General features: G+C 38.9%; 1 long non-coding RNA gene across 1 annotated transcript; it reads left to right on the top strand.

The window, feature by feature from the left end:
• The first annotated feature begins 7,873 nt into the window (after positions 1 to 7,873).
• On the top strand, positions 7,874 to 9,802 carry LOC308664372. The gene is made up of 3 exons (XR_014025661.1): positions 7,874 to 8,244; positions 9,511 to 9,560; positions 9,718 to 9,802. It is a non-coding gene; the product is annotated as an uncharacterized lncRNA (long non-coding RNA).
• The last annotated feature ends 18,033 nt before the right edge of the window (positions 9,803 to 27,835 follow it).

Raw genomic sequence — 27,835 nt, 5'->3', positions numbered from 1 at the left:
TTCTTTAACCTATCAAGACCATTTTGGATTTTTCTTCTATTAGCTATCTCCAACAATTTAAACCATATGCAAATTTAACAAGGATTCTTTCTATCTCTTTATTCAGATCATTAGCAAAATACTGAAAAACAGGACTATATCTTATGATGTTCCCTTACACGTAGTCTGATAATTGAACCATTGAAGACAATCATTGAGTGCAATTTTCAAGCTATATCTGTACTTCATGTCATGCTATTCATCTAGCCCTATCTTGCTAATCAGAATGTCATGGAGTACTTACCATAAAATCAAAGAAAATTTAGTTCACTCAGATTTGGATTTTGCCAAGGGGTCTAGTTAAATCAGCTGGGAAAAAGTTCTACTTAGTATCTTTATTCTTGTTTTCATTTTATTCAATTTTATTGTTATTTGGGAGAAAGAGTCCCCCCCCTACTGTCAAGCAAAATATTTTTAGCTGGCAGAAGTGATAATGAGGAATCATCAAAGTAAATAAAGTAAAGACACTTGAAAACCTGCAAAGACTAGCACAAGAATGTTCTGGATCAGCTGGTGCTTAAAGGAAAAGAATAAAAATGGGAGAAAAATCAACATAGCATCAATTATCTTGCATGTACTAATGGACATGCATATTTTTGTCATGCAAAATGCAAGATGTTCTTTGCTGTTTTCTGTTTTGATAACAGGAAGAGCCTAGAAACTTGTCACCACTTCCCTTGATAGAACAGAGAATGTCCTATTCTTCATTATGATCTGGACCAGCCTTCTCTTATTTAATGTCAAGGGTGTAATTTGGGTATATCCTGAGAGACTTAATGATTAGTTTTGGACTGCTACTGCTGAAGTGCTTGTGAAAAACAGCAGAGTCTACTTTTCCTGTGGAAGAAATGCCATTTTTTCAGTTCAGGAAAATGGGTAATTAGGTCAAACAGTTTAAGAACCACTCGTCTAACGTATAGCTCTTATACAGGTAGCCCTCAACTTACAGCAGTTCATTTAGTGACCATTCAAAGTTACAACATCACTGAAAAAAGTGACTTATTATGACCATTTTTCACACTTACAACCATTGCAATATCCCCAGGGTCATGTGATCAAAATTTAGATGCTAGGCAACTGGTTCATACTTATGTCTGCTGCAGTGTTCCAGGGTCATGTGATCCCCTTTTGCAACCATCTGACAAGCAAATGGGGAATCCTGGTTCACTTAACAACACTGTTACTAACTTAACAACTGTGGTGATTTACTTAACAACTGTAGCAAGAAAGATAGTAAAATGGGGCAAAATTCACTTAACAACTCTCTTGCTTGGCAATAGAAATTTTGGGCTCAATTATGGTCATAAGTCAAAGAGTACTTGTACATATAGTCTGCATTTGTGCTGCTTGAATATAAAAAGCAATTCTCCCACCTTTATCCTGAGACTGCTCAGTTCACTTTCCATACCACTCATACATTTATTCTCTCTTCTTATAAAGCCATTCTTTGGCTTCAGCTTGAGAAGTAAGTGGGTGGGTTGTATTGTTCAACATCAGCAAATGGTACAAAACAGTACACATTGCCTAGGATACTTAGTCCCATTTCAGAGAGCACTCTAAATCACAAATATATCCTTAGCTAGAAAAATAAGTATTATTTCACAAGATAATAACTGTGAAATTCAGTTTCAGAGCCAGTGACATACTGTAGTTAAAGTGTTGGTTTGAGACTAGGAAGACCCGTATGTTATCCACTTTCAGCCATGGAAGCTCATGGATAAGATTGGATCAGTCACTATCTCTCGGCCCAATTTATTTTAATAGTTGTTGTGGGAAGAATCCAGAGAAATATTTTGGGGAATATTAAAAAGGCAGAAAATATTTCTCCAAAGAAATAATGGAGAAGATCTTTAAAAAGGCTGAAACTTCTCCCTCCCCCCAGCCAGAAAACTCAGCAGAAACCAGCTTTTAAAATTCAGTTGTAATAATCCATTCAGGAAGGTTGGTGTCAGGAAGCTAGAAGCTGATGAGATTAGGAAGACAAAGATACCTAAAATCTACATAGCCCACCCAAACTCTAAAAGACAAGACCTTTAGGGACATAATAGGGTTAACCTACCAACATCAGAAGGGCACACTCAGACTCAGGTCAGAGTACATGACGCAGGAAATACAAAGCCTCAAACAGGAACAGGAAACAATCTCAAAACCCCAAGACAGTATAAAAACCCACCACTCCCAGCTACATGTGGTCAGCTTTTCCAGGGCCATCTTTCTGTCTGGATTTCCTCTTCAAAAAAACCCTACAACCTTCTTTCTAAAGCAGTCTCCATTTTGTTTATTCCCGGCTTGGACTGGACCTTGATGAAGATTTTTCTTTCAACGTTGTTTTATGAAAAAACATAGGAGGATGCACTATGTATGTGCATCCTAGTACTTCTGGAAAAAAAAGACAGGATGTAAATCTAACAAATAAATACTAATAAATTACAAGGACATCCTAAAACAGAAAATTTTCCATTGAAATATCTGGTTTGTTTTTATGAAAAGAATGAGCCACAGCTACATTGTTGTTGCACAATATTTAAGTAATAATCTGGAAATGTATTTTAAATAGATACATATTCATTCTAGGCGCTGTAATGTCCTGGTATTAGATTGAAAGTAAATGCTAAAAGCATAGAAAAGTAGGCTTAAGAAATTCCAGAAGTACCCCTTGGATAATTTGGAGAAATGCTGCTATAATTTAGCGGTTAAAATGATGGCAAATCAAAGAGAGAAGCAACCTAGAACTAAGGAGAAATTTCCTGACCATTAGAACAAGTAATCAGTGGAACAACCTGCCTCCAGAAGTTGTGAATGCTCCAACACTGGAAGTTTTTAAGAAGAGACTGGCCAGCCATTTGTCTGAAATGGTATAGGGTTTCTTGCCTGAGCAGGGGATTGGACAATACCTACAAGGTTCCTTCCAACTTTATTATTATTGTTGTTATTGTTATCTTTGAGACCAGCTGTGAGATTTCGAACTGCCCTGGCCAGTAATATAAAGAGATGTAAAGAGGAAGGGGGATTTATGAAAATTAAAAACCTATTTTGGTGGTGCCTTCTATCTGTAAATAGACACCTATGATATTCCATCTTTTAAAATTATCTACAGATCATGATTAAGCATCATGAGCCCTCGTGTTACATTTATGTCCCTCGTGGTGAACTTCAGTGGCTTTTGGTATAAAATTATTTTCTGGAATAATTGTAGTTCGGTGTAAAATATTCCATATCTTCTTTTGCTGCTACTTTACTTTTCAAAATATTACTCTACTTTTGAAAATATTCATATTGATTGGTTCTTACCCTTTAACTTTTATAAATGTATAAAAGTCTGGACATTATATTGTGTTCTAGTTTTGTGTTGCAAAGTATTTAGAATAATGTTTTAACTGTTATTGTTGTGAACTGCATAAAATTCTAGAAAGATTGTTTTCAATTTGTATATATGTAGTCCTTGACTTACAATAGTTTGTTTAGTGACCTTTTGCAGTTATAACTTCACTAAAAAAAAGTGACTTATGACCTTTTTCACACTTACAACCATTACACAGCATACCCATGGTCATGTGATCAAATTCAGATGCTTGGCAATTGACTCCTATTTATTATGGTTGCAGTGTCTCAGGGTCATGTGATCACCTTTTGCATGCAAAGTCAATGGGGAAGTCAGATTCACTTAACAACCGTGTTACTAATTTAACAAATACAGTGAATCTCTTAACAACTGTGGCAAGAAAGGGTATAAAATGGAGGAAAACTCATTTAACAAATGTCTCAGCAACAGAAAATTTGGGCTCAGTTGTGATCATAAGTAGAAAACTACCTGTACTTGTGAATGATCCAATTGCTCATTGTGTGTGGGTTTGAGCTTTGTAGAGGCTGATGGTAATAAAAGGGATTCAACCTAGGTTTTCATTAGAGGCACAAATGACCAGGCCCAAATTATCCTACTCCAGATTATGTGAAGACTTAACTCTCTGGAGAAGGCTCTAATGCTGGGAAAGGTGGAAGGAAAGACAATAAAAAGACAACCAGCAACAAAATGGATAGATTCAGTAATAGCAGCAATCAGTGTACCATTGGGAGATTTGAAAGGTTAGGGACTGATCATTATGGAGAAAATCTAACTATGTGTTTGCTAAAACTCAGCAATTTGATGGCACATGATCAATCAATCATGGACAGATAGATCAGATTCTCTTAGACATTTCATGACCTTTTGACTCATTTAAATGTATATTTTATATCTCTGTGTATACTGGTCATGCTTGACTTACAACAATTTATTTGATGACCAGTTACAACAGCACTAGAAAAAGTGACTTATGTTTTTCACTCTTACAAGAGTTGCAGCATCTGCATGGTCAAGTGATAAAAAATTTGGGCGCTATTTATGATAGATGTGCTGTCCCAGGGGCACGTAATCCTCATTTGTAATCTTCCCAGCTGGTTTTCCATAAGCAAAGTCAATGGGAGCAGCTAAATTTACTTAACAAGTGCAGTAATTTGCTCCACAATTGTAGGAATAAAAGTCAAAAAATGGGGCAAAACTCACTTAACAACTGCAACAGATATTTTGGGCTCAATTGTGATCATAAATTGAGGATTACCTCTATGCGACTTTTACTAGTTGAGAATCTTCAGGTATAAGAAGTGCATTCTCAATCATAAACTCTTAAACTATAAATAACTTTATTTTGAAACTGTCACAATGGATATACTGTAGCACAAGTATTCTCAAATATTCATCTGTATTTAATTTAAATACTGACCATAATGGCTTTCAGGTAGAAAGCTCATATTCAAATTTTGGTAGCATATCTCAAGGAAACTCGATAATCTTTATATTTCACTATCTTTTTCTTGAGAATTGCATTCTCTAGACGTATGCATTATATAGTATGTATTTTTACTATTTCTCCTCTACTTTATTATCTTTGGATTCTTCCAAAAGGTACTAGTCACCCTTCCCCTATCTTTCAGATTTTAAAAAAGCCCACATATTATGTTTCTTCTTTCTTTCTTTTAATAGCTTCTGCAGCAAGAGAGAGAGAGAGAGAGAGAGAGAGAGAGAGAGAGAGAGAGAGAGAGAGAGAGAGAGAGAGAGAGAGAAGGCAGTGGGAATTCATACATAAATTTAAAATTCAGACACCTTTGCATACCACCTGTGAAATTCCCTGAAATGGCAAGCAATTGCACAATAAAAAACACAATTTAAAGACAGTATTGTGGGAAGTCAGCTTCCCCAGAGAAGGAAATATTAAAAGGGCAGAATATATTTCCCTGGAGGATTTTAAAAGCAGAAACCAACCAACCAAAAGGCTCTAGAGGGTATAAAAACCCACTCCCTACATCTGTTCACTCTCTTTCTTCCAGACCCATCTTTCTGTCTGGCTCTCCTCTTCAATGAACTGCAACCTTCTTTCTAAAGCAGTTGCCATGTTGTTTATTCCCGGCTTGGATGAATCATGATGAAGACTTTTCCTTCAACAGTATCCTTTAATTACAGGGTGCTTTATGCTAGAGGTGACTGGTGGAATAAGAGAGATCTCACCTGTGTACATCTCCTGTATTTGTCCCTAGTTTTATCTAATTCCTGTTAATTTTAATGCTTTTATTGTGCTTTTATTGTATTGTAAGCCACCCAGTCACTTTGGGTGGGTGATATATAAATTTAATAAATAGCTATTGTTTAATCTAAAAGACAGTTGCTCTTGACATGTAAATCCCAGTAGGACACCACAAAAATATAATTTATCTGGCAATACCAACAGAACACAAAAGTGTACCAAACGCACACAAACTATGGCAAAACTGCCAACTCTTGAAATAGCAAACTAAACTGTTGCATAGTGTAGTCATCCTTAAATTCGCCTCAGTTCTTGGCAGCCCTTTGTTCTGCAGGATGTTCGATGCTTCCTTCACCTCCAAGAAAACCTACGCTTGTGATTAATAATAATAATAATAAAGTTGGAAGGGACCTTGGAGGTCATCTAGTCCAACCCCCTGCTCAGGCAGGAAACCTTATACCATTTCAGGCAAATGGCTGTCCAGTCTCTTCTTAAAAACCTCCAGTGTTGGAGCATTCACCACCTCTGGAGGCAGGTTGTTCCACTGGTTAATTGTTCTAACTGTCAGGAAGTTTCTCCTTAGTTCTAGGTTGCTTCTCTCCTTGACTAGTTTCCATCCGTTGCTTCTTGTCCTGCTTTCAGGTGCTTTGGAGAATAGCTTGACTCCCTCTTCTTTGTGGTAGCCCCTGAGATATTGGAACACTGCTATCATGTCACCCCTCACCCTTCTCTTCATTAAACTACACATACCCAATTCCAGCAACCGTTCCCTATATGTTTTAGCCTCCAGCCCCCTAATCATCTTTGTTGCTCTTCTCTGTACTCTTTCTAGAGTCTCAACATCTTTTTTACATCGTGGTGACCAAAACTGGATGCAGTATTCCAGGTGTGGCCTTACCAAAGCATTGTAAAGTGGTATTAGTACTTCACTTGATCTTGATTCTATCCCTGTTAATGCAGCCTAGCACTGTGTTGGCTTTTTTGGCAGCTGCAGCACACTGCTGGCTCATATTTAAATAATTGTCTACTAAGACTCCGAGATCCCTCTCACAGTTACTACTATCGAGCAAGGTACCACCTATACTATACCTGTGCATTTGATTTTTCCTGCCTAAATGTAGAATCTTACTATTTTCACCATTGAATTTCATTTTGTTAAGATAGTGCCGTGTTCGAGTCTGTCCAGATCCTTGATCATTTTCCCGGGTGAAGGCAACTGGATGTATGTCAGTCTTAACCAAGCCTACAACTGGGTTTATACTTCTCACTGGACAATAAAAAAACGTTTTTTGGCTGTACTTGATGACGCTACGTGAACAAAGCCTTTGCCCAACCTGATTTATTATGGCTTCATTATGGGAACCCAGCCACCGTGGCTTGTTCAACGAACTGAATTTAAAAGAAATTAGTAATCCCCCTCCCCCAAAACTCGCGCGAATCTAGTCTGCGTGCAATCCCCCGTGAAATTTGTCCGTGTGCGTTGTCTTCCCCCCCTCCCCTGTGAGGGTCTGTGCGCCCCCTTCCCTATCGGCTCGTCTCCCTTTCACGATCCGGCGCGTTTCTGGGTGAGTGCGCCGAATCCCCTCCGCTCCGCCTGCTCTCCCCGCCCCAGGCTTGCCGTCTTCGGCACCATTTCTCCTCCACCCCCCTTTATATCAGGCAGAGAAACAGTCAAGGCGGCAACAGATGCTGCCGCTGCTTCTGGGCTCTCTCTCGGTCTCCTCAGATGCCCTCTGCCGCCGCCGCTTTATTATTACAGTATGTGGCCGCGCTCCTCCCGCCTCTTTCCCCTTCTCCCCGCACCCCTCCAGCTCAGGTTTGGCACTGAGCCGCGGCCGTGCAGCTCTTTGGCCCTGCTTGATGCTTGGCAGCCCTCCGGCCAGCTCTGCTCTTTATTATTTGTCTGGAAAGCGGCGGCGGCGGCGGGGGGGGGGTAGGGGCTTGGGGAGTTAAGAGGGCTGATCGACAGCTGAGTTCACCAATGGCTCTCTTTTTTTGACCCAGCCTTGGACTCGGGCAGAGAGGTAGTGCTGGGCCTCTGACACAGTAGTTAGAAAGGAGGGGAAGCGAGCTAAGCTCGAGATCTCCCCCTTTCTGCCAACCCGGCCCTGCTGTTGGGTTTCCAGCATTCCCTGGTCCGTGCCTAGCGATTGGTCGGGTGGTTCTAGGGCTGCTAGACTGGAGGAGGAGGAGGAGGAGGAGGAGGAGGAGGAAAGGCGGCGGGGGGGGGGTTACTTCTTGCTACAGATTATTGCAGACTAAGCAGTCTGGCTCTGCAGCAGCGAAGGGGGAGGGTTTTTACAAGGGCGCGCGCTGGCGCGCTCTAGAGAGCAAAGGGAGAGCTTGGCGCTGGGCCAGCTGCCATCAGAATTAGCTCATTGTTCAATATAACCAGCATAGACAACCAAAGACTGAAAAGAGAGCGAGATTTTCCCCTCTTGCTGCTGCCCCCACCCCGTTTCTCCCCTCCCCCGTTTTCCAAGGCTGCACTGGGAAAAAGGTGCAGTCATTCCTTCCCACACCCCTTACCCAGCCTTCTCTCTTTCCCCTTATATAAATTCTTTTCTATAGCATGCTGCCCCTTTTAAACTCACGTTTGTATTTCAGATCATGTAGACAGGAGAGAAAGTGAGAAGGGGAATTTGTCGTGTAAGTATATGCATTTTATCCCCCAATGCAGACAGAATCTTTTGAAAAGATTTCTTCCCTGTTTTGTTTTGGGTTTTTTTCCCTCTTTGTCTGGTTTCCTTTCCTTTCTGGAATATCCTTTCTACCATTTCTCCTCTACTTTATTGGGACTGTAGTGGAGTCGTTGGGATTTTCCCTTTTTTTTTCTTTATTCTTGCTTGCTTCGTGGTTCCTCAGAAGGCTGTGTAAAAGAAGGGGACAATGCAACATACATAGATTTAACTCTTTGCCTTTCTATGCAAAGGGAGGATTTAGAAGCTTGGATAGTAATGGTTGCCTTGGGTGTATTTTTAGAAACAGGCATTCTTCCTGCAACAGCTTTCTGCAAATTTGAATGTTCAGCAGTGAAGTCTGGAATGACTTCTTTCTTAAAATTATGCATTTTTAGTGCGGATTCCATGAATTATGTTCAGATTAAATATGACTTTTCATGGAAACACATTTGGTGTAGAATTTCCTCTACCCTTTCTTTTAGTAAAACCCACCCATTTGCTCAAAGCCGCCTAGATTTTTGCTTAATAAAAACTGCATGTGATAAAATAGAAGTTTCAGACTGTGCATGTGACTTTTTAAAGGAAAACTACTTTGAGGTTAATGTAACTGTATTCTGCAAACTGTAAATCAGCTGATTATTTTGCAGCAAATTTAATGAATTCTGAGGCAAAAATTTTGTTGTTCATAGTCTTCTCAGAGAAAAGGTGTAAGCATGTATTTAGTGATTGAGGTAGGTTATGCAATGCATTTCCAAAAATATCCCCTCTCTAGGCTATTACGTTTTGAAAGTGTGACTGTAATCCTGCAATCTTCAATGAGGGGGAAGACAGCTGGTAGTATGTCTGAGAACAATGGAGAAGCTATGCAGCTGACACAGAAAGCACTATTTTTGTCTTTGTTTTTTTTCAAGTAGATATACTCTTAAATCCATACTGCATTTCAAAGAAGTGTGGCTCTAATATGCTAACTACGGTATAATACATTTATTTTGGGTTGGAGGAGTTATTTTTGCAGATCTGAACTCCTTTGTGCTATGTTTAAACCTGTGGAACATCCAGTATACAGTTCAAACTAAGGGATCAGGATGGAGAAAGGAGGATATGTGAGCAAAGGATTTTACAAGTTTTTTTCCCTTAAATATTAGGTTATTTGCTTTCTTAAGTTTTGGGGCAAGTTGCCTGTATTTGGTGGCATGATTTGAGTTTTTCTTTCTTCTTTCAATCTTTTGCAGAGAATTTTCATTTTGCTGACAGTGAATTTCTGAGTCTTAAAACAAGAATGGTAAGAATGTTCTAATTTTTGTTAAAAATTAAATTGGCATATACTTTTAACATATCTCCATAGACACAATATTTAAAATGTCTTGAGGTTTTGGGAATGTGCCATGCAATGAATAATGCACTTGAAAAGTCCTTCTGAGTAAATTTTTCATTTTCAGGAATGGAAACTTGCAGCCTACCTTCTAAAATTGGGAGGTTTTTTTTGAAGAAGTTTTTTTCCCCAATATATGCATTAAAACATGCAACAAGATTATTTTTTAAAAAACTAAATTGCATGGCAATATCCAGTACTTTACATGTTTCAAACAATTATAGTTGACAAAAGACATATCTGATACATTTTGATTTTGCTAAAAACAATTTGCTTTATCTTTTGAAAAGAATTGTTTTATCTTTTGAAAATAAATATTTGACATACTTTTGTAAAAAAGGAATTTTAATTTCCAAAGTAGATTAAATGTATCTCTCCATGGTGTATTAATGTTTGTATGAAAACATACCATTTATAATGTGCTTCTCTTTCCTGTAATATAGTACTATTAAGATTATTCTTTTTATACTTTTTCATATTAAGTAGGTATCCATAAGGAACTTTTATTGCAATCTCTGATTCCAGGATTCTGATATAATAATAATAATAATAATAATAATAATAATAATAATAATAATAATAATAATTGTTATTGTTATTATCAATAATAACAATATAATAATAATAAAACAAAATGGCCAAGAATTAGTATCATATGTACTTATCAGTGTAATTGGGAGAAATATCAGCAATATAAGTTCTATAATGGTATAGATAGTCCACTTTACTTGTAAAAATAACAAAGGGAATACCTATTATAAAATTTGGTAAGCCATTTTGGAAAAAGTTGGAAGTGCTAAGGCTAACCTTTTTGCTGTACTAATTGTTTAGTGATAATGTCCTTAGTATCAGAGGAAGACACTTGTATAGATCACTATTGAGCTAACCTAATTTGCTATGAGTTTATTAAATTAAATCTGACCTGTATTGCATTTATATTGTCACAAAACTTTATATAAGATAGAGGTAAAAAGCAAGGAATCTTGTAAATATTTTTATGTGAAGTAGGAATGACACTGCAGTTGTATGCATACTTCACTTTTGTCATATTTGAAACACTTGTTTCTTAATATGATTAGTTCCTTTAAACTGAAGTTCCGAAATATATCTATTGCACAAGAATAAAGTCTAAATAAAATTACTGGCTTGTTGTTGTTAGCTGCGAAGTCGTGTCCGACCCATCGCGACCCTATGGACAACATTCCTCCAGGCCTTCCTGTCTTCTACCATCTTCTGGAGTCCATTTAAGCTCACGCCTACTGCTTCAGTGACTCCATCCAGCCACCTCATTCTCTGTCGTCCCCTTCTTCTATTGCCCTCGATCTTTCCCAGCATTAGGCTCTTCTCCAGTGAGTCCTTCCTTCTCATTAGGTGGCCAAAGTATTTGAGTTTTAGCTTCAGGATCTGGCCTTCTAAAGAGCATTCAGGATTGATCTCCTCTAGGACTGACCGGTTTGATCGCCTTGCAGTCCAAGGGACTCGCAGGAGTCTTCTCCAGCACCATAGTTCAAAGGCCTCAATTCTTTGGCGCTCAGCCTTTCTTATGGTACAACTTTCACTGCCATACATTGCAACTGGGAAGACCATAGCCTTGACTATACGCACTTTTGTTGACAGGGTGATGTCTCTGCTTTTTAGTGTGCTGTCTAGATTTGCCATGGCTTTCCTCCCCAGGAGCAAGCGTCTTTTAATTTCTTGGCTACAGTCCCCATCTGCAGTGATCTTGGAGCCCAGGAAAACAAAATCTGTCACTACCTCCATTTCTTCCCCACTGGCTTATTAATTGCTTATTATAAGTAAATCTCATTGATCATGTGGGTTTTTCTGAACAAATATGAACTGGACTAATTTGTACTACAACATAATGAAACTAAGAAAATATAGTAGGTGGTTTTTTCCAGGTCCAACTTGCCAGAAGTACTTTTCAAGAATTTGTATATGGTCTTTTCCTTTTGGGGAGGGTTTTTTCCTTATTATTTAATACATTTTTTTCAGTAGAAAACAAAGTCAAAATTGTCTGAATATTAAGTTACTTCTAAGTATGTCTGTCAATGGGTGTCAGCACCTCTGGCAGCTGGAATTCTAACACACTGTGTTTCAATGCTTCTCCCACTCCCTAAAAAAAATCCACTTTTTTATTTTTGGGGAAATAATGAAGTTGCAGGAGGAACAGTATAAGGAAAACTTAACGTACATTGGAACTCCACTGGGTGACATTAGATATATTTTATGGTTACTTTAAGAATCCTTCAGTTTATATTTGGGGGGGGGGTTATGGTATCCCATTTGACAAGATTCTTAGTTTACTGAAAGCAAAATGGCTGTTGAGAATTAAAATTGAGATGACAAAAATCTCAACTACCCAGCAGCAGTTATAAATGTCAGTTGAACATGCATGTAATAAAACTAACCACAGCTATGTATCTGTCTTGACATAGCTGTATATTAGGTAATGCCATAACATTTTCTAAAAAATTTTTGTAGAACAGTTTTTGTTTAAAAAAAGTTCATATACTAAAAAGAGTTATTTAGAAGTATTGCATTAGAATTATTTATAGATAAGATAATATTATAGTGCAATACTCTTCTTGTAGAAGTAAGCTCTATTGAATTCAGTGGCTTGTAACTTGTAACAGAATTGCAAGGTTCCAATTTAATTCTACATCATTAAAGTTGCTTTGATAAAATTGCCTAGTGAATTAAACCTGACATTTTTAAAATTCTGTATCAAGTTCAAGCCTCTCATTTGGTCATTAATCAGCAAAATTTATTCTCTTATCTGTACAAAAACTTCATGCAAATGTTTAGTGGCTTCCAAATGATTGAGGAACACTAGAATTCATGAGGATCTCTTCAGATATTGAAATGAAATGAAATGAACCTTTATTGTCAAAGTACAACTATGTGTACATTGAAATTAGCTGAGCCTCCCTTTGTGCTCCCACCCCACAACACAAAATGACAACAAACCCTCCATCTTACTATACCACGTGAACCAACTACACCACACACCAGCCTCCCAAGTCAATTCTGCATAAAATTCACAAAAGTTCACAAAAGTTATTTCTCATTCAAAAGCCTAACAGCCCACGGATAGAAGCTGTTTTTCAGCCTGTTGGTGCGGCTGGCTGTACTCCTATATCTCCTACCCGATGGTAGGAGAGTAAAGAGATACCATCCAGGGTGTGAGTCGTCCCTGAGAATTTTCCTCACTCTTTCAAGGCAACAAGCCCTGGCGATGTCATCCAGTGGTGTCAGGGGACAGCCCACAATGTCTTGTGCTGTGCTCACCACCCTCTGTAATGCCTTCCTATCTGCGGCTGTCAGACCAGCATACCAAACCACAATACCATACGAGAGGACGCTCTCTATAGTAGACCGGTAAAAGAGGGTCATTAGCCGTTGTTCTACCCTGTTCTTCCGCAAGACCCTGAGAAAGTGAAGCCTCTGTTGGGCCTTTCTAGCCATCTGGGTTGTATTAACTTTCCAGGTCAGGTCTTCACAGAGGTAGACTCCCAGAAAATTAAAGGAGGAAACACTCTCCACACAGTCCTCCCCGATGTAAAGTGGGGCAGGTTCCTTCTTTTTTCTCCGGAAGTCTAGCACCATCTCTTTCGTCTTGCCGATGTTCAGGTGCAAGTTGTTGTTACTACACCATATGGATAGTTTTTGTACCTCCGCCCTATATGCTGTCTCATCCCCACCTGTAATAAGACCCACCACAGTTCTATCATCTGCGAACTTGATAATTCGCAGTGGATGGGTCAGATGATACACAATTTCATGTATATGTTGAAAAGGAAAGGCAAAAGATCCAAGCTCTGAAGCCCCTGCAAAAAGTGCCTTTCGCTCCCAACCCCTGAAACTGGTCCAGAAAGATAACATTATAAATGGTATTGAGAGCCACTGAAAAGTCCAGGAAGGCCAGAAGGGTTGTATCAAGTCCTTCCTGAGCTCTAAAGATCATCTACAAGCATGTCCAATGCGGTTTCAGTGCTGCGATCTGGTCTGAACCCAGGCAGAAAAGGATCCAGATAATCTGTTTCATCCAGGTTTTTTTGTAGCTGAGCACCAATTACCAATGTCCACAACCTTCCCTATAAAGAAAAGGTTGGAGATTAGATGAACATTTTCTAACACTATTGGATCCAAGGATGGCATCTTGCGAAGGAGGTACACTACTGCCTTCTTCAAGGTAGGCAGTACCATCTTCTCCCAGAAAGAGTCATTAAAACCATGTGGACCAAGCCAAGGGCTACCTCCCAGGAGGCCTTAACTAATCAGAAGGTGCATGGGTCCAGAACACAGGTAGCTGAGCTGAGTCATGAGGAGCCTTTCCACTTCTGGATCAAATGGTTCAAACCCCTCCCCCTCCCCGGTTATTGGGGCTTAGACTTCTTTATGTATAAAATAACTTGTTTTTTTACACATAAAGGAGCAAACATACCTAACACTGCTGCTTCCTATTTTTCACACAACTGTGTAATGTTAGTTGGGCTGAGAGAGAGCAATTGGTCCAGTTCACCTAGCCAGCTTTCATTCCTAATGGAGACCTAGAACTCATAATCTCTTGGTTTCTAGGCCAGCATATGGTATTGTTGGATTGGTAAGAGAGAATATGGGAAGTTCTGATGTGCAGGTGGGAGTATTGGCATAAAAAAAGGTAAAGGGAGTCCCTGCGGATTTTACTCCATTACTAATTGCCGACTCTAGGGGATTGTGCTCATCTCTCTTTCAAGGCCTTTGAGCCAGCGCTGTCTGAAGACATTTCCACAGTCATGTGGCCAGCGTGATGTCCTGGATGGCTGTTACCTTCCCACTGAAGTAGCACTTATTTATCTACTTGCATGCTTTTGAACTGCTAGGTTGGCAGGAGCTGGGGCGAGGACGGAAGCTCACCCCCTCATGCAGCACTTGGATCTCAAACTTTGGCTTTTCCAGCAAAACAAGCCTAGTGTCTTAATTGCTGAGCCACCATCCTGCCCAAGTCTTGGTATAAACTCAGTGTTTTCTTGCCCTTCTTTTTAATGTTTATGAAATGACTTGGGTTCTGTCTGGTAAAGATATTAATGCCAAAGTGTACTTTGATTTTCTGACATGGTTTTATTTTGCATTTATCTGAAAGATACATAGCAATTTCAACAAATCTCCAAAGCACAATAGTACACAATTCATGCATTTTATTGTGTGCTTTTGGACAGAAACACAAGTACTAATGGGAGATTTTGATATATAAAATATATTTCTAAAAGAATCTTCATTAAGTATTAAAAGCTGGGTTTTAGCAGTGTTTTTTCTTCCCAGAAATTAAGATTATGCTTTAAAATACTATGTCCTCCAATCTATAGATACAACTGTTAATACATTTATGCGACACTTATGTCTGGGCTTCAGCCTTTAACTTCTGACTCACTTTCTGAGTTAGTGCTGTGTTCCAGTTCTTAGTCTTAGCTTTGACCCTTTTCTCCAATTAAGCAGCTGTGCATTGCCTTGTGGTTTGCTTTTCATCCCTGGCTGCTATTCTGGTGTTGGGGTGTGTTTTTTTTTTGGTCTGATATTCTTTGATTACGGTTTTATATCCTAACATTAATTGCCAGTAAAGCTACATATACTGCTACTGTAGGTCTAGTGACTGGTTTTAATAAAACCTGATTAGTCTCGGTTCTCCATAAGACTGATAATTGGACTCAGTATGCATCATGGTTCATAATGCATAATTAATAATGCATAATTTAATAATTTAAAAGGCGAGGGAACTCCCCCGTGCAATATTTTTCTGTTTTCATTCTATTACTTTATAGTTAGCCCTCAATGTAGGATAGCAGTTCAGAACAGAATTTCCATTGCTAAGGTATGCACTCTTAAATCATGACCCCATCACTTAGAGTTGGCAATCCCTGCAATGCTGGTTACCACTGTTAACTGAATCTTGCAGTTGTTAAGCAAGGAAACTTCCTGCTGGTTTCCCATAACCAAAGTCAATGGAAACGTTGGCAGGAAATTGCAACACCCAGGCCAGAAGGGAAGCAAGCGGCTGCCACCAGATGGGGGAAGAAGTGAGGGGAGCACAGGTTGGGCACTGTGTGGGAGATGCTAGAGGTGGGGCAAGGATGGCTGCAAGAGGCACTTATCGGGAATTGTATGGCATAACTTGGGAAAGGGACAAGTAGGGGAGGGAACACTGAGTGTATGACAAAGATTGGGGAGGGAGTGAGGGTAAACAAGAGGCACCATTTGGGGAAGGTAGAGCGTAGTCATCAGTGCATGAGTGTGTGCAGGAGATGCACATGGGTTAGAAAGGGTGCAGGAAAGTATGGTGCAGGTTGGGGAGGATGCAAGAGGCAGCAATGGCTGTGGAGGGTGTCCAAGGGTCAGGAAGGTTGGGGGTTCTGGTATGCATCATGTTACAGTACAGATTGGGAAGTTTGCAGCGTGGATGGTACATGGGTATGCGAGAATGACCAGTACTGCGCAAGTGCAAGGGGATGGGGAAGAGTGTGTAAGTGGGAGAGACTTAGCACAATGACTTGTGGCTTTCCCTGTGGGCTTTCCATTGTCTTTCTGGAGAAGCCAGTAGGGAAGGTTACAAACAATGATCATGAGATAGATATTGCAACTGATTATAAGTGCAAACTAAATGCCAAGTGCCCAGAGTATGATCATGTGACCATGGGGGTGCTGGAACATCCAGAACTCCGGGGATCAGTCTAACCATTCATTCAGCACCATTCCAGGTTCAGACTGTTGTTGAACGAATGGTCATAGATCAAGTATTATCCATATTCCATTGGCCTCTTCTCTGCTTGCAGTGTAGTAAGCCTAAATTGAATGAGATGTCAAATTCTGAAGGGCGTCATGATCTATTTAGATCACATTTTCGTGGATTGAGAAACTTTGCAACCTCTGCTATTGTATGTGTAGTCTATGCTGCTGCATTGTTCTTTGCAAGGGGAAATCATACATTTAAAACAGCTGAGGCTGATGGAAACTGAATTCAGCATTTTCATTTTATCCAACTGCCTTCAGCATTGGCAGAATTATTCACTGGTATTCCCAAGAAAACAGATGTGTGCTATTGATTCTTACCCAAAAGAAATGTATTATATTCCTTACAACTGGATCATGCAACACCACATTACATGCAGTATTATACTTAAAAGATCAAAATTCGGAGAAATTCACATGTTTGCTCCTCTGTGTGCAGTCTTTCTAAGCCTTCAGGATTCCTTCCCAATTTACCAGATGGGATCGTCTTTGCAGAAGATTCCAGAAACTGATGCAACCTCTTCCTATATGTATAATCTGCATTTTATCAGTGAATTCTAACAGCCGTTCATGTTCAGTGTAAGTGAAGAAGTTATGTGTAAACAACACTGCTTTTCATTCACTTAAGCTCACATCTGCAAGAAATTTCCGTAAGACATCAGATACTTGTTTATGTTATCTGCATATTGATCTTTTTTTCCTCACGTCTTCTCCCATGGTTTTAAGTTAAATATGATCAGAATGTGATCTTAATAGTTTGTTTTGCAAAACAAAAAATGCAAATAGTATGAAGGATGCTTTCATGATTGAGTGGAAAACGTACACTGGTTTTAGTTACTTGGGATTTTTCCAATTTGATAATACGGATATTTAGTGACTTCAAATATTGGATGCAAAGAACCAAGAAAAACTGTATAGCAGAAGAATGCAAGTGAAAATGTAGAGCCAGAGAAGAGGAACCAATGGAAAGAAGATAGGCATTCATCATGGAGACATTTTGCAATGGCATTCACTCTTTTACTCCTAAAATCATTAGCCACTTGCTGCTGAGCATTGATTGCTACTACAAAGTAGATGGAATTAAGCCAAAAAGTACACTGGCCTAATTCTACTGAGGAAAGCTACTATCAGAAAGCACACTTGTCCTTAAACGTTTGCATCAGCTCATAGGCAAATACAGACACACTAAAGTTGTAGATAATTTTGTTTGCCTTGTTCAATTTAATTCTTCAGTTGATTAAATCTGAGCCTTAGAGTCAAATCTGATTGAAGCAGACTACATGCATTGTAAAATAAATAAAATGAAAATGAAGCTTTATTGATTAGTAATAATTCAAACACAGGTTATTGAGAATGGGGAAAAGGTATAGACTAGTATTGGAGATCTCTGTCGGTTTCAAAATACTGGAGAGTTTTCTGCTGAGATTCCCACTTTATGAAATGTTCTACATGAGGTACACCTGGCTCTCTCAAAGAAAAAATGGCTTTTAAGTGGCTTTTATAAAAAAAGTTCTAATCTGTATTTCATTAATTATGATCTTGGTTGCCTACATATGACCTCCAGAATGAGTTACTCTGATTGTTTTGTAATTTTTAAGACATTTTTACAGTATTGCATCTCTGCATTGCATCTCAGAATGTGTTCCAAAAAGGAACAAAAATAACACAGCTTTACCACTAAATTTTCTGTGGGTTTTAAAAATACAAAAAGGAAAATAAAGTCTCCTGCTGCAAAAAAGGCCCTTGTCCTTTAAAGGTCACAGGTATTTATAGTAGGGTAATATTTGTTTTAGGTGATTGTATTTTCAAAAAAATATAGGTAGTACTTGACTTACAACCAATTGGTCCCCAGAAAAGGGACTGGCAACTCAGCTTTAAAGTTCTGATGTTACCTCCTTTAAACCAAAAGACTCATTAGCTGAAGAAGAAAACAGGAGTTATCTACAACATACAGGCTAAGGACTGTCGCAGCCATTATATCGGATAGACAGGCAGAAGACCACCAAAACACATCCATGGATGCCAAACTAGTACTTGAAAGATAGGACTAGTTCCATGTCTCCCTGAGATTCTCATTCAAAGCTCTAGACTAGAGAGAAGGTAGAGGTAGAGGGCAGGACTAGAACAGAAGAGCAATTTCCATCAAGTGAAGGCAGTATAGGATACTGTCATGGCAGCCTACATCTACAGTATAAATCTAGAGTGAGCGCCTGTTACTCGTCCCAGCTTCTGCCATCCCAGCAGTTCGAAAGCATGTAAAAATGCAAGTAGAAAAATAGGGACCACTACAGTGGGAAGGTAACAGCGTTCTGTGCGCCTTTGGTGTCTAGTCATGCCGGCCACATGACCATGGAGACGTCCTCAGACAAGTGCTGGCTCTTCGGCTTTGAAACAGAGATGAGCACCGGCCCATAGAGTTGGAAACGACTAGCACGCATGTGCGGGGGAACCTTTACCTTTTTATTATTATTCTTTATAATTTCCCCAAACAGGCAAAGCTCATCTTTATTATCTAGCTGGCTGTCAGTGAAAAAAAGTCAACAAAGGTCTAGCTTTGGATTCTTCTGGATGACTATAGAAATAGAATTAGCTACTTAAGTAGTTGTCCTAAGTCATAGAACTGCAAGATTAACTGGAAGATCTCTGATAGATGGCCATCTCTGTTGGTATGCCAAACAAATTACTTATTTGCATTTTAAAACAACATTAAACTAGAACATAAAATACACTTTGTTAAAAAAAACAAAAATAGAAGATTCAGGAGCATATCGTACAGAGAGATTTAAGTTACAACATCGGTTATAGATGAATATGACCAGAAGGTCAATCCATTTTGGCAGTATTGTGAAGTAATTCTTGGGTATCTTAAAGATTACGTTTGTATCACGTACAGCTACAGGATATGTTCTAGTTTACCCCAGAATATTAATCAAACGATTATAATGAACTAAAGGACTTCAGGATTTATTTGAAATCTCCACCCTGTAAACATGGAAAGGACAATTCCATTTTTCCACTACATTTCTCTTTAACCCTTTACTATGCTAATTTTCTCCTTATGGCTTTTTGATATAAAAAACAGGTCTGTTTTTCCTGCCCTGCCCTGCCAGTTTTCCACAAACATAGTGGGGAAGCCAACAGGGAAAGTTACAAGTTTCCTCTGCTTCCTTAATGTTTGTGTGATGTGGCAGCCTGTTAGCCTGTTGCCTTAATCCACAGGTCTGCAACCCGCGGCTCCGGAGCCGCATGCGGCTCTTTCAGCCGTCTCCTGCGGCTCCCAGTCCTCTGCCATGTGCAGTCCCCCCCAAAAAAAAAGTGGGAGTGAAAAAGTTCAACCAATCAATTCAAATATGCAGGGTAGGTGCATATCTCGCCTTGGCTCCACTCTTCAGTTAAACTCTGTGCTGCACATGCGCGCATGCGCACACATTTTTTGCGGCTCCCAGTTTTTCCTTTTGTGAGGGAACCGGTTCCGAGTGGCTCTTTCACTGTTTCAGGTTGCTGACCCCTGCCTTAATCATACACCAAGCTGGCTTTAAATTAATATACAATGTTACCAAAGCAAAGAATGGATAAAGAATATAACTCTGGCTTTAAATGTTTGTTGGGATATACCAGGGGTCAGCAACCTGAAACAGTGAAAGAGCCACTCTGAACCGGTTCCCTTACAAAAGGAAAAACTGGGAGCCGCAAAAAATGTGTGCACATGCGCGTACATGCGCGCATGCGCAGAACAGGGTTTGACTGAAGAGTGGAGCCAAGGTGAGATATGCACCTACCCTGCATATTTGAATTGATTGGTTGAACTTTTTTAGTCCCACTTTTTTTTGGGGGGGGACTGCACATGGCAGAGGACTGGGAGCCGCAGGAGACGGCTGAAAGAGCCGCATGCGGCTCCGGAGCCGCGGGTTGCAGACCTGTGGGATATACAAAGCATGTTGGTTAATACAGTAACTTTTAATCATGCAATATACAATATTTATTGGCCAAGTGTAATTGGACACCCAAGGAATTTGTCTGCGGTGCATAAGCTCTAGTGTACATGCAAACAACAAAGTAGTATAATCATATGATATCAATAGTAGAAGGTAATAGGGAAGATGAGAAGGATAATAGTAATACAGCCCTATTACTTGGGTAAATATTCTTAGATATAAGACAGTGCTGTGGGAACTGTGTGTTCACAAGTGATTGTATGTGGGGGGGGGGGAAATTGTGTCTAGTTGTTTCGGATGCAATACTCCAGGGGTGTCAAACTCAATTTCATTGAGGGCCACATCAGCATTGCAGTTGCCCTCGGGGCCGGGTGGGTATGGCCAGGGTGGGCATGGCCTACTGGGTGGGCATGGCTAGAGTGCGTATGGCCTACTGGGTGGGCGTGGCCAGCTCTACATCGTTCGCATCAAGGGTGCCGATGGGGGCCTGGGCAGGAATGGACAGATCTGAGGGTCTCTGGCAGAAGGAGGGTATCTGGGCCAGGGCCAAGGCAGTGGGGGCCGTTCCCTCACTGTTTCTAGGATGGCTTCATGGGCCACATGAAACCACTTCGCGGGCCGGATCCGGCCCCCCGAGCCTTGTGTTTGACATGTCTGCAATACTCTATAGCAGCATCCTGAGGGGAGAAGTTGAAACAGTTTATGTCCAGGATGTGAAGGGTCTGTAGATTCATGTAATATTATCTATTTTAACTGGCAACAGCTGTCCAGGATTTAAGACAGTCTGTTTCAGCTCTACCTTATGAATGACTTCTTTGAACCTGGGATACAAAGCATCAGTTTTACCATTGATTCAAAGCCTTAGCCTGTTTATAGATAAGTGCAAAATTAGAGAAAAAACATAGGACCAGGTTAAGCAAAAAACCATTGGTATTTGCATGAGAAGTGTGGGTCAAACACTTAATGCCTAAGACATATCGCCCTTAAAGCTGTTATCTTTATACTTTTGATGATCAATTATCCAAAGAGAAATCATGGCAACTGCTTGTTTTATGTCATTATTATGTATAGGTTTATCATCCAAGGCTCACAGTCAGCCTGAAACATATTCCAATGAGCCATGGACATGGAGGATTTATTAAGGTAAATTTATTTGTATATTGCTTAAAATCTTTCATTAAGTAAAAAGATCTCAAAGTGTAGTACTAGTTGGGATTTTTTTATGATTTCTAGAGAATGAATGCTGAAAGTATGTGTGTGTATAAACCACATGTATAACAATGCGAAAACATTTTTGAAAACATTGCACATTTGTATGTTATCATTAATATTTGTATATTACTTGGTCTCAGGTAATTGATAACCAATTTAGTAATACTAAAACAGGTTTGTTATTGTATTATAAATAAATAATAAATATTAGTCTTCTGGGTAACTTTAAATGTATAGTGTTAAGATAGAAGTATCATCTACCAGATGTAACCCAGTAGCAATATTTACAGATAGAACAACATTGTTTAGATCAGCAGCATTTTCAGTTCTTGAGACACTGAGATAATAGAACTTGTTAAATCCATTAAAACTAAAAAAATCCACTGTTTTTATTGATATTTGTTATCAATAAATCAATTTGATATACAGAAATGAGTAGAATAAAGAATTAGTGGTTCCTGTATTGCCTAGAAAATGGGAGAGTATTTTAACTTCTATAGAAAAAATGTTAAATCTCAGATCATGACTACACAACAAAAAATAATATTTAGAATTTATTGGACTCTACTATATTGATGTAGAAAAGTATTATCAAAACCAGCATTTTATTGGAGATGAAAAAGAATGATTTTTCTTTAAAATGCACATTCATACAATGTTTTACACTTACTAGGTTTTGAGAGAAAGTATTGGGTTATATAAAAATGCGATAAAAGATACAGTTTTGAGATGATGATACTCTTAGGAACTACATAACTAGTACTTTGGATTTGACAATCAGACAATGTAAATGAATTCTATGTACCCTTATGCCAAAATATTGATTTTGCATTTTGGAAAGATAAATGTATGGTCCCTTTTACTCAATGAGGGCTGATTGCACTTCATAGATTGCAGATTATAGATATATACTTTGTATGGACAAATATAAAGAAATAGGGGGCTCATTAATACAAAATGCAACAAAAAGAGTCATTATAGTTATATAAATATATTAGAAATATACATGTGCTTAAATAATTAAAATAGATAACTATAGAATTAAAATATTTACAATTAAAATGTTTTTTGTGTTTTTTCCTTTGTTGTATTTTTTCACTTTCTTTTAAAAGCACATGTGTTTCATTGTTTTTAACCATATAGGTATCTATAAACAAATCTTTAAGGCATCAGTCGTTCAGTCCTGTTCAGCAAAAGACTAGGGTTACCAGAGATAACATTTTATTTTAACCTTAATCATCACGTAAACCAGCTTTATATTCATCCCCTTTACTTTTAACATTCTTGATCATTAATCCCCATAAATAATGTCCTAAAAGTGGATTTCTTCTCTTTTTTTTCTTTGTCTCTTCTCACAAAATTCTTCAAAACTTGTAAGAATCTCCTTTCGTAAATCCAAAATAAGAAAATTATCCAGGTCACTGTTTTGATTTGGTAAGACGTCAACTGATTTCATTTGTATGTGCAGTGTGGCATCTCCTTTCACATTATTCCCATACTTAATGATTTTTAAACCCACTTTCAAATCAAACTGAGTCCTATTCTGCAAAGGTTGCTCTTTTTCTATAACAGCTTCTAATGGCAGACATTTTTGAAATTAACGTCTGGGTCCATTGTTCACAAGTATCCTTCATTGCAATGAACGTTAAAGTATTTTGTTCTATTTTGTATTAGTAAGTCAAATGCAAGTGCTCTTCTCCTTTAATTGTAATCTTTAGTTTCTTCTGGTTCTCTTTACTCTCTAGTGTTGAACCTTTGAAATCCCATCTTATCATATTTTTAACTATTAAAAGCAACAGTATTTTCTCATGGGAAGGATTCCTATAGTTAGTTTCAAAATCTTACTTCAAAACATTTGATCTCTTAGTGTGTTTGTAATTTTCTAAAATCAACGTTCTAATCACCCTTTTGTTGTTTATTAAAAAAATTAAGAAAGAAAAACTCCTTAAAATTATATAAAACTTCTTTAAAGGAAACTCACTCAGTATGGTAAAACTTGTTATTATGAAGCTTCCTAATATGGAAAAAAACAGTTAAAAAGCAATTTCCAAAAGTGATTAAGAAAGGAAGCTTGTGATACAGTATCCTTTTGAAGGCACCAAATTGCGGTTTTGATTGCAATACTATTCCTTCATCTGCCAGAGTTCCAACTTGCAGGAGAACTCTGCTTTGTAGTCTGCTTGTAAGGCAGGAGTCCCCAACCCCTGGTCCATGGATCAGTAGCAGGCTGCAGCATGCAGGAAGCATGTGAAACCACGCCCCCTCTGTTCTGCAGAAAAACCTCTCTCCATGGAACTGGTCCCTGGTGCCCAAAAAGTTTGGGGCCACTGTTGTAAGGAACAACAGTTTGGATTAATGTGGGTGATCCCACTTTTCTCTTTGTCCAGAGAGGAATTGTGAAGAGATGGTCCATTCTTTGGCTCCTCATTCCACTGTGGTTATCTTCAGTTCTCCATATTCTTTGCCAGACGTTCCTCTATAAAGAGATAACCTTGACTATATAAACTCATTTCTTTATGTATTTCTTTTTTGTTCTTTCTTCACTATTTTTTTAATCTTTTATTTTTTTATTTTTATGTTTAATTGTAATGTTCCACAAAATTATTATAAAAAAGAACATAATTTTATTCTTTGTTAATATTTAATACATATTTAATGACGGCTTAATATTTTGGGAATAAAATTGCTACCAAGCATAACAAACTGGTTAAAAAGCAACTTGTTTGTACTCCTAGAATCTGTGTATATTCCAACTATAAAATACAAATAGTTTTGGCTTACATCCATTTACTCAGCGACCATTCAAAAATACAGTGGCTCTGAAAAAATGGGGGTAGATAGGGAGGTGCAGGGAATTGAAGCACCTCTGTGGTTATAAGTGTGGTCAGCTGGCAAACCCCTGGATTTTGTGGGTTATGGGGGGGGCTGCAACAGCTATAACTTTGGTGATAGGACATAAGTACCATTCATTCAGTCCTGCCATAACTTTGAATGGTTGCTAAATTATTGGTCATTACTCAAGGACTACCTGTAATTAATGTGATTTATAAAGCATCAGATTACATTACATTTATTTGAGTTGGAAATTGGACACTAAAAAGTTGATGTACTTTCTTGGGGATGCTGACCGGCCTGATTTCATGATGGCTGCAAAAATGGCCATTGATAAAGCCATGCCTATATTTGGGTCCTTCCCATTGTAATACAGCAAGGTTATGTCTTGGCATGGTACATTAGGAATGTAAAGGAAGAGCATATGGTTCCTGGATTCTGACCATCGTGCGTTGTTGTCTTGCCTTTAGTTTATAGAATATGTTTATAAGAGTAGGAGATGAATGAGTCATGTACCATTTTGGTTATAGTTGCAGGAAAGAGGCAAAATTTCCTCTGTGAGGAGCTTCAGAGTTAATTCCTTCCATCTGACTTGTGCAATTTATATTAGGCTTTCTAATCATGCTAATTCCTTAGTTTATTTTATTCAGGATTGGACTCCTTTAAGTATCTGTTTATGAAGAGGATAAAGAGGCTCATTTAAAATCACATTGGTCCTGTGCTTCTGGACTAGCTGAGTGGGAAAACAATTGTATGCCACCTTGCTGTTTCTCTGTGATTTTTCAGCTTCTGTTTTTCTTGCCTCTAATTCTGTCTGTCCTTCAGGGTGGGAAAATGAGGAATGCTACCATTGCAACAACTCCGTGGGATTCAGTTATATTTCCATAATTAAGGCTTAGCCTCCACAGGCAAATTATGTTACAGATGTGCCTAGAAATGTCAGAATTAAAACTTTAATTCAAAGGAATGACTTAAAAGCTTCCTTCATACAGTAAAGTTTCTAGGCATCACCTCCCATCTAGAAAAGATAAAAGTCTCTCTTTAGCATGATTCCTGGGGTCTACATAGTTTATTTGGCAACATATTAGAATGTTTTTCCATTGCATTCTTCCAGATTGTCTTCAATTTCAAGTACTATGGTTTCTAAATGGGCACCTCCAAGTACTCATCTGGTACGACCCTGCTTAGTTTTTTGAAAATCAGCCAGGGACAGTTAGCTGCTGCAACTTCCCCTTTAGTTTACAGGGCAGTAAAAAGGATGTTTGAACAACCTTCTCCAATGCAGCCTTTGAATCAGAATCATAGATTGTAACGGTTGGGAAGGATCCAGTGGCAGGAACAAATATTTTATTTATATAACAGGTTCTTTTATTTATATATGTAGCCTGCCAATGAAATAAGAGAAGTAATGGCAGTTAATTTCTCTTACTGCCACAAATTATGCTTGAATGAGAAATGAATGGCCTTTCTGTTCATTTGCTCAGACTACACTTCAGGCATCACTTCTCTTGCTGTATCTTCCAGAATTCCTCAGTAGACCAATGTGTTAACTGGGATTGGGGTATATAAGCTCACCAAGCTCCTGGATTCCCTTCCATTATTAGCTTCTGAATTGCTCATACATTTACAGGAAAATTCCCCAAGTATATATCAGAAATAATAAGGTGTCTCGGGAAGATCACTGTAGTTGGCCCAATCACCATAAAAGTCATAGTGGCAACCAGTCTTTTCTGGATCAGAGAGTGATCTGACCACAGTAAAGAGCTGATAAGAATTGCATGGATCATACTCAAGATTAGTTGAAAATTCCCGAGTGCTTCCTGACCCAACATCTAGCCCAAAGACCTGGTCAAGTAGCTCATGGATTCTTCTGGACAGTAGAATAACTAATATATTAATAGCATTTCTAACTTGTCCCTCTGACCTAACCTAAGATACAGACATTCACACTCCACTGGCTGCAAATACAGTGTCTTCCAAGATGAACAGACATTCACACTCCACTGGCTGCAAATACAGTGTCTTCCAAGATGAACACACGTGAACATTGGATCTGGCATTGAGTCTGATAAAGGATCGAAGCCTGTGAGAACAGATTTCAGTGAGGGTACCCAACCAGTTCTCAGTAATATATGCCAAGTCTTTAGATTTGTTTACCACTAAATTGTGAATAAAAAAAACATACTTTATATGGGACCTGGCATTTACAAACAACAGCTTAAAGCCAAATAATCCAATAAGGTGTAAATTAAGCTGGAACTGTGTATTGGCACAGATTTGCTGGTCTTCCTTCTCTTGTAATGGCAAATTCAGTATTTCCTGCCTTACAATTGCAGATCCACTCACAACTGGATTATCTTCCTATTTTAATATCCAAGAGCCTAGCCTAGCACTTACATAGGTTGCAGGCTTACAATTATACCATTCTCTCCCCCAAACAGTACACAGCGGGTGTTAGTAATTTGGCAGGGCCAATTACCCTGGCCCCTTCAATGAACACACCTCCTTCCAACACATTTTGCAAACAATCAAATGACCAAGATGAAACACAGCTAAAGAGAACCTCCCTCTAAGTGTAACTGTATACCCGTCTTACTTTCTACTGTATAGAATCAAAATCTGAACTCATTCCAAACATAGTAATAACATTCACAAGCTCTTTTCACACTAATTGAAATGTCTTAAAACTGCCTACTAGTTAATAGTTAAATTGAGAAGACAATCATAACAAGATCTCATCTTTAAAATATATAGTTGGAGTAAAATCCAGTATTATCAGAAATTGCAGAAACTAGATTGGAATCAAACAAAGAATAGAATAGAGGAGTTGGAAATGATCTGAACTATTCCTAGTGATACTGTCTCTGTAACCAGTCGTTCACTTCTATCCTCTGGGCCATGTTCTGTGTCTAGAAGAGGTGAAGAAAACATCACCTGTATCTTAAGCTCTTTCAGCTTTTCCCCCTGAAACCTAAACCTTTTTCCATAGCAACTAATACACTTGAATTTTATTTGCGCATGCCCACGATGGCGGAGGTGCTGGGCTGAGCTCCGTGGAGCGTTTCCAGTTTTGGCGTCCTTACCGGTCCTTTGGGGTTCCTCCGAGCCCGCGGAGATGTTTTTCCTCTTTGTCGTGGCTCGGAGAGTTGATTGAACCGAGAGAGAAGGAGAGTCGGCATGCAGTTGGAGTTGCAGCCCTCCATTTTTCAACTAAGCTTCGGTGTCTTCATCTCGGAGGCCCTGGTGGAGCTGGGAGGAGCCGCGGCTTGGAGGGCTCCGAATGGTGGATCCTCGGGGCCGATAGAGCCGCGGCCTAGAGTGGCCTCCGATTTTCCTGCTTGCTTAGTAATGGTGGTTGACTCGGCCTCAGAATAGAACGGTGGAGTGATCGACTGCGAGCGGAATGGGGAGCGTTTTGCTGGCTCGTGGCCCCTGTGCGGT

This window comes from Vipera berus (genome assembly GCF_964194415.1).
Source record: "Vipera berus genome assembly, chromosome: 2".
In the NCBI taxonomy this organism is placed as follows: Eukaryota; Metazoa; Chordata; class Lepidosauria; order Squamata; family Viperidae; genus Vipera; species Vipera berus.
Note: the sequence above shows the minus strand (reverse complement) of the source record. Positions and strands in the feature narration are given on the sequence as shown.